The sequence below is a fragment of the Dendrobium catenatum genome, unplaced genomic scaffold, assembly GCF_001605985.2.
Source record: "Dendrobium catenatum unplaced genomic scaffold, ASM160598v2 fragScaff_scaffold_133, whole genome shotgun sequence".
Classification (NCBI taxonomy): domain Eukaryota; kingdom Viridiplantae; phylum Streptophyta; class Magnoliopsida; order Asparagales; family Orchidaceae; genus Dendrobium; species Dendrobium catenatum.
In genome coordinates, this window is record NW_021318595.1 from 11,544,093 (window position 1) to 11,551,571 (window position 7,479).

The 7,479-nt window shown below is 39.4% G+C and overlaps 1 protein-coding gene and 1 long non-coding RNA gene across 6 annotated transcripts in view; both read left to right on the plus strand.

Moving 5' to 3' along the window:
* Positions 1–7,479, plus strand: part of LOC110114130 (EVI5-like protein) — a 122,457-nt gene that overhangs the window by 18,800 nt on the left and 96,178 nt on the right. The gene's annotated exons all lie outside the window — the stretch shown is intronic.
* The window catches only part of LOC114580988, a 2,251-nt gene continuing 518 nt past the window's right edge, over positions 5,747–7,479 (plus strand). The window contains exon 1 of the long non-coding RNA XR_003702789.1: positions 5,747–6,306. This is a non-coding gene — a long non-coding RNA (uncharacterized LOC114580988). The remainder of the gene's footprint in view (positions 6,307–7,479) is intronic.

Genomic DNA, 7,479 nt, shown 5'->3' on the forward strand with positions numbered 1-7,479 from the left:
ACTCAAACAAGACACCCTAAAATTGCTTCACTTGAGAAGAGGGATATAGGTGGAGTGACACTTGCGGAGAGACGAAAGAGGTTAGAAGCCCGAGAAGAAAGGTTGGAAAGAGCCCGCAGGATTTTCGGAGGGGATGAGAAAGAAGGGTGGAAAGAGCCCGCAGGATTTTCAAAGCAAACCCGCAGGTTAAAGCTTTCAAAAATAACTTATCATTCATCAACTTACTTCAAACATTACAAATCCTCCCATATTTATAGGTATGAAAGAGGAATACTAAGAGACACTAACATTAAATTCCCATAGGAATTCTAAACAACACAATTAATTAGAACACTAATGCTTTGCATGAAAAAACACACCCAAGCCAAGGAACCGAAGAGGCAACCACGGGAGACGAGGAAGCCGCATGGAACCAAGGGGCCATGGCCTCAGGAAAGAGCCCAGGCACGGGAAAACCAACGGCCGGCCGGAATCCCATGGGGTGAGAGCAATAAAACCATGGTGGAATTCAAGGAGCCACACATGGGAAGACTAAACAACTATCTTGGGACTCCAAAAGCCCTTTTTGGAAACCCAAGAGACACCATAAAAAGAAACATTAAAAACTAAATAACATTTAATAAAAAGTAAGATAATAAATGAACTAAAATGTTAGCTAATAATGAGCTAATCCTTAGTTCAATAAATGAACTAAAGACCAGCTCATAAATGAGCTAAAATTTCAGCTTAAATGGATTGAGCTAGTAGACTCAAGGGAAGCCAAAATTTGATTTATTTTGGACTAGTGTTGGCCCCCCCTTTGTCTACATCAGAAATTGATGCTATCAAGAATCCCGAGCGAGAGAAAGTGAAGGAGAGCGGAGAGGGGGAGCCTTCGGCTCCCTTTCTTGTGTGCGTCCGTCCCAGGCAGAGCAAAAGAGCGGAAGAGGGAGAGCCATTTTCGGCTCTCCCGTGCGATTCTTCCGTCCCAGGCGAGTGCGGGAGAGAGGGAAGGGGGGGGGGGATTCCGCCCCCCTTTGCTTGCTGTCTCCGGGAGAAAGAGAGGGAGAAGCGGCCCTAGCAAGGTTGGCCAACCCACTCTGCTGCCTTCTCTCGTGGTTTGGTGCGATCCATCAAGCCGGCGGCGTTATTCAGATGCCAAGACCCCAAAGTCAGCCGTTTACTTCAATTTGTCGCTGATATCCTCTTCCTATCACAAAATATGGGACAAAGAACTGCTGTAGTTCTTTTCCTTTTCCCTTAGGAAGAGGTGGAAAACTTCTCCTTCGTCCCAAATCAACCCCGGCGACCTCAAAGCGACGAGAACTGCTGTTTGGAGCGTTCGTGGACAGCAAACAGCTGTCCGGAGCAGTTTGGATAGCAAATTCCTTCTCCGGAAAGGTTTGGACAATGGCGGTGACGTGCGGAGGGGTTTGGACAGCAATCACGCAGCCTCCGAAGGCTTCCAAACAATGAAAACTGCTGTTCGGAAGCTTTGGACAGCAAACGACGACCTTCAGAAGCTCTCAAATAGTGAAATTCTTTGTTTGGAACTTTGGGACAGCGGTCTTCCTCCTTGGGAAGGCCTTGGACAGCAGTTTGGACCTTTCAAAGGACTTGGACAGCGAGCCGGAACTTGGATTGGAGCGCTAGGATAAACCGGGAGAGGTATACCACTAAAACTTAGTGAAACCTAGGGTCCCCCAAGGCCAATTGTTCTGTGGTTGACGCCCCCGAACCTTAGGTCCTTAGAAACTTCAATTTTCGCTCTCCCAAAACCCCTTTGTTGGCTGTCCACTTAGCAAAAACAGTGGAAATTTGGTGATTTCCATTTGTTGGCTCTCATGTGAGGGTCCGGAGAGGATTTCGATGCGTGTAGAGGTGTTGGATTGTTATCTAACACCTTTCAAATGTATGTTTATGCATCATATTGTGCCTAATACCTTCGCCTACGTTCAAACCTTAGGCTAAGTATTGTCACTCAACCATATCTTGAATGACAATGTGTAGGGACTCTCACATCTTGTAGCATGAATGTCATTGTTAGCAAATTGTAAGTTATGACAAAATTAACTTAGATACTTGGAAATTGACTACACTTGCATGCATTCCTAGCTTCTTCTTAGCTCATACCAAATTTGATCCTAAGTTTCCTAGAAATCATAAGGATAGATCTCCCTTATCCAAGTTTCTAGATCATGCCAAAATTGATCTAGAGACCTCTCCAAAGCCTTAGGAAATCAATCTTCCTTCTCCAAAATGAATCCAAAACATTCATTCAAATTATGGGGAACTCTCTCTCCCATACGTTTCCTCCTTCATACATGATGTTTAAGGCCTCCTCAAGGCACCAAAATGTTAGATTGTATGAATCTCCCTTCATGTGTGATGATTTGGAATCTTCCAAAATTCCATAATGTCGCAACATGAAAATCTTGGACATTAGAACCAAATTCTAGGTTCATACATCCCTTCACTCAAACTAAATCAAGTGAGTGAAGAAATTCATTTGAACACCAAATGTTCAAGGGATCTCTCCCAATCTTGCGACCTCTAGGTCGCATCTCATTTTTTTCTTTCTACAATCCAAAAGTTGTAGGAGACCACCCCATTCTCCTAAGACTCAAAACTAGGAGAATGTGTACCTCTCTTTGTTCCTTTTGAAACCACATGTTTAAAGGAACCTCTCCAAACTCAGGACCAAATCCTAAGTTTACTTTTTCATTTGTTAAGACATAAAATTAGCAAATGAACGATATCATGCCATAAATCCTTGAGTTTGGGATCAAATTCCAAGCTCTCCCATCTCATTTGTTGGATAAAACTAGCAAATGAATATCCATCTACTTTCATGTATAATGATTTGAAACCTTCAAAGATTCCAAACAAAATCATTTCATGAATCGTGTAATTCTAGGATCAAAGTCCTAGGTTTACTTAACTTTGTTTGTTGAAAAAAAAATCAACAAATATCCACCCTTACATATTCTTCATGCATGATACTTAGAGCATTCCCAAAGCCCTAAATATTGGATTGCATGAATCTGATAACTTTAGGATCAAAAATCCTAAATGCACGCCAAGACACCTTGAACTTCGAACCAAATCCCAAGTTCTTCCCTTTGTTTGTTGAAAAGACAAAATCAACAAACAATCAATCCCCCTCTTTGGACACTAAACGTTCAAAGGAAATCCTCCAATTTGTAATCCCTAAGTTGCATTTTGGACCATTCCTTTTCCTAAAAGCCCAAATTGTAGGAAACCTCCAAATTTCTCTTCATTAGCCTAACTTCAAATTAGGCAAATGAATTCATCCCTTTGAATATCAAATGTTCAAAGAACATTTATGGATTTGCTACTCATGAGTTGCATATTCCTTCCCTCTTTTCTACAACTCAAAAGTTGTAGGAAATCTCATCATTCTCCTAAACCCAAACTAGGAGAATGCATTCCCCTCTTTGGACAATAAATGTCCAAAGAACTCTCTTTGATTTGCAATCTCCAATTGCACCTCCCCTTCTCTTCTCTACAAACCAAAATCGTAGAGAATTTTCCCTCCTATAACTCAAAGGTTGTAGGAAGATATTTTCATTCTCTTAAATAAAGTTATGAGAATGTATATTCCTTTTTGAACATCAAATCTTCAAAGAATGTTCATGAGATTGTAGCTTCCAAGTTGTGCCTCTTCTCCTCCATTCCTTTCCTTCAACCCAAGTTGGATGGAGGGATTTTGTTATTTGGACACCCAAGAGTCCATATAATTCTTGATGACTTGTAACCAAAATTATAAGTCATCCATCTTTTCCTTCGACTCCAAAAAGTCTAAGGAATCCTCCCAACCATAGCCTAAAAGCTATGGGTTTGATCCAACTCTCCTCCAACTCTAAAGTTGTAGGGGATTCTCCCCCTCTTTAGCTCCAAAAGCTAGAGGAAGTTTTCCTACATTTAGCTCAAAAGCTAAATGTTGGATTCCTACCTTTCTCTTCTTAGCTCCAAAAGCTAAGGAGAATCCCTCACCATGTAGTCCAAAAGCTACATGTTGGACACCCTTCTTAGTCTCAAAAATCTAAGTAATCTCTTTCATTCAACCCAAGTTGAGTGACCTCTCCTATGACATTGAAAGTGCTAAACTTGTAGATGTTCCTTAGGAGTTGTCCTTTCAGTTGAAATTCATTCTACCCTATTGGATGAATTTCACCAAGTCCTAAGTGAAGCCCCTTAGACAAGTCTATCTTACCCTATTTGATAGACACTTCTCTTATCCAAACATTAAGAGAACTCTAAAACACCTAAAAATTACTTAGGTTCCCTTTTGATACAATGATCAAGCATCTCCCCCAAAAGGCGGGATGCCTACACCATTGTATCTTAGGATTCATAAGTAATAGGCTTTCCCAAAAGCAAGCAGTTGTTACTTTATGGGTTCTTTATAACCCTCCTAAATATGAAACACTTAAAAATCAAATAAAATCTTTAAGCCACAAACAATTTAAAGTGAAACCACCCTTTGGATAAAGATTAAACATCTTCATTCCAAAATAAAATCAAAGACCCTTAGTGTGACATGCTACACAAGCCTCACACACTTAGGTGCACAACCCCTCAGGCATGCTAGGATTAGGATTTTCTTTTCTGCGCATGTGTTTGATGTTGTGGTGTGTTTGTCCTTGGATTATATGCGTTGTGGGCATTTGCCCTTAAGTGGATAGTGTAGAAATATACTTGTTCTTCTTGCAGGTGGCCATATCTAAAAAGGGGGGCACTCATAAATAATAAATTGCTTGCATGACAGATGCTGCTTAAACCCCCCCCAAAGATGTGGCCAATAGGGTAGAAGCATGCGTTTGACACTCTAAGTGCTAAACAAAATTCTTAATGTGATGCTTTATTATATAAACTGCTTCTAATCCACTGCAGGTTTGAGTCTCTTTTCTTTTCAAACATGTATTTGATAGAATTATAATTGTATCAAAAGAATGAAGTGGACTAGAAGGATGTACCTGTCAAAGGTGAAGCCCAATGTCCATTCAAAAGTCAAGAGACTGAAGAACCCCACAAGTAGAGTCTGTAATTTTGACTGGGTTGTATAATGGCAGGCAACTCAGCTGTCAAATCTGGTTGTAATAATGTGGATTCTATTTTCATTTCTTGTACTTTATTCATAAATAAAAGCATGCTTTAATTGTTTACCTGGTTGTGCAATAGAAATGCATATTTTTCCTAGGTTTTTTTTCTTTACTTCTGCTTGGGAGTGGCTTGGACTTTTGATGCGGTAGACTTTTAAGACAAAAATAAAATTTTTACCCATTAAAATATAATCAATCTAAAAATTGATTTAGACTCCACGATTTTCTAATAAGTAAGAAAGTCTTGCATGGCTCCCTTCAAGGAGTTAAGTTTTCTAAAAATTAAAACAATCATGCATAGCCCAAATGTGTTGCATATAGAAAGCACTCACTTAAGGATTAGATAACAAAAGTCTTTTTCTTTATGAGTCAGCATATGCATACCCACATAATTAGGCATCTTGGCCTCAAAGCCAAGCTGTAAGCCCTACCTTCTAAATAAAAACAACCTCCCCACTCTACATTTGCATTGAGACCGGATGACATGGTTTTAAAAGCGATTAGGAGGGTTAGCTGGTAGTCCCTTTGATGCAATCAAAAATTTGGGAGAGGGACCCAAATTTTTGATCACAAAAACATACCCTTACTAAGATAATAAAAATTCAAATAACTCATAAAAATTAGACTAATTAGACAAATAAACTAAAACACTATTTTCATATTATAAAAGGACTTACAAGACACTTACAAACCTTGACGCTTCAAACTTTGACACAAACAAAATGACACCCTAAAATTGCTTCACTTGAGAAGAAGGATACAATGGAATGGATACTATGGAGAGAAGAAAGAGATTAGGAGACGAGACGAAGATTGGAAAGAGCCCGCAGGATTTCCGGAGGAGGGGAAGAAGCTTAGAAAGAGCCCGCAGGATTTCTAAAGCCAAAAACCACTCAGGTTTTATCCCAAAAATAACTTACATCATTCTCTTCTTTTATAACATCCTCTAACATCTACTATATATAGGCATAAGAAGGGAACTAAACAGCCCAAAACAGCCAATAAATTCCAGCACAGGAAACAGAAAATGACAGCAGCCAAAGGAAATAAGCCACGGAAATACCAAGGCAGAGAATGCCAAAAAGCCATTTCCAAGATAAGTTACAGGTTTTCCAAGGCAGCAATTAAAAGCCCACAGATTCCAGCAAAGAGCAGCAAAGAGGATGCCAAACGGACAAACCATTTCCAAGATAAGCTACAGGTTTTCCAAGGCAGCAATTAAAAGCCCACGGATTCCAGCAAAGAGCAGCAAAGAGGATGCCAAACGGCATCATTAATTCCACGGTTTCCAGCATCAGAGAATGCCAAAGGTTAGAGCCTATTTCAATATACCAAGGCAGCTTTTTAAAAGGAAATAAAAGCTACGGTTTCCAACATCAGAGAATGCCAAAGGTTAAAGCCATTTCATTATACCAAGGCAGCTTTTCAAGAGATAAAGAAGAAGAGGAAGAGACAAGTTTCACTCACCTAAGAGCTTGCACCTCATAAAGAATTTTTAGAGCTAAACATCAGCTCATAATGAGCTACTCCTCCACATGATAATAATGAGCTTGCACCACTACATTTTTCAACAACTAAAGCTCAAAAACCGAAATTAGCCAAGGCTCCATAGAACTAGAAAACAACCCAAAGGATAAGGTGGAGATGAAAGGACAAGTTAATGAAGAGCAAGGAGAGGGGGAAGATGAAAAGACACAAGGAAAGAAATTAAAATAAGTTGACCCAATCCTTGCCTACATCAAACTCCCCTACTTGAAGAACTCATCTCCCGATGAGTTGGCTTTTGCTTTCTTCCGAGGAGGCGAAGACTGAGCTTCCAATTCTTGAATCTTAGCTTCATATTTCTGCATGATCTCATCTCGCTCTTTCAGGAATTTATCTTGTAAGCGTTGCTTTTTCTTCATGTACCTTTCTGTGCGAATGTGCATCCAAGATTGAAGCTTGTACAGCTCATACTCCAAAGGATGTGTTGACTTTGATGGGATCCATCTATCCATTGAATCTTCAATTTCATCTGGCTTGATTTCTTCTGTTTTTTTGTCTTTTTTCATTTTTTTTGACGACTCAAAAAAGACTCAAAAGACTCCACCTAAAAAAGACTTAGACTCAACTTAAGACTCTCGACAACAAGACTTACTAGACTCACAACTTGACTTTGACTTGAAAACAAAATAAAGACTTGACAAACTACAACTTGACAAACTACAAACCTAGGACTACCTAAACTTGCTCTGATACCAAATTGATGCAATCAAAAATTTGGGAGAGGGACCCAAATTTTTGATCACAAAAACATACCCTTACTAAGATAATAAAAATTCAAATAACTCATAAAAATTAGACTAATTAGACAAATAAACTAAAACATCACTTT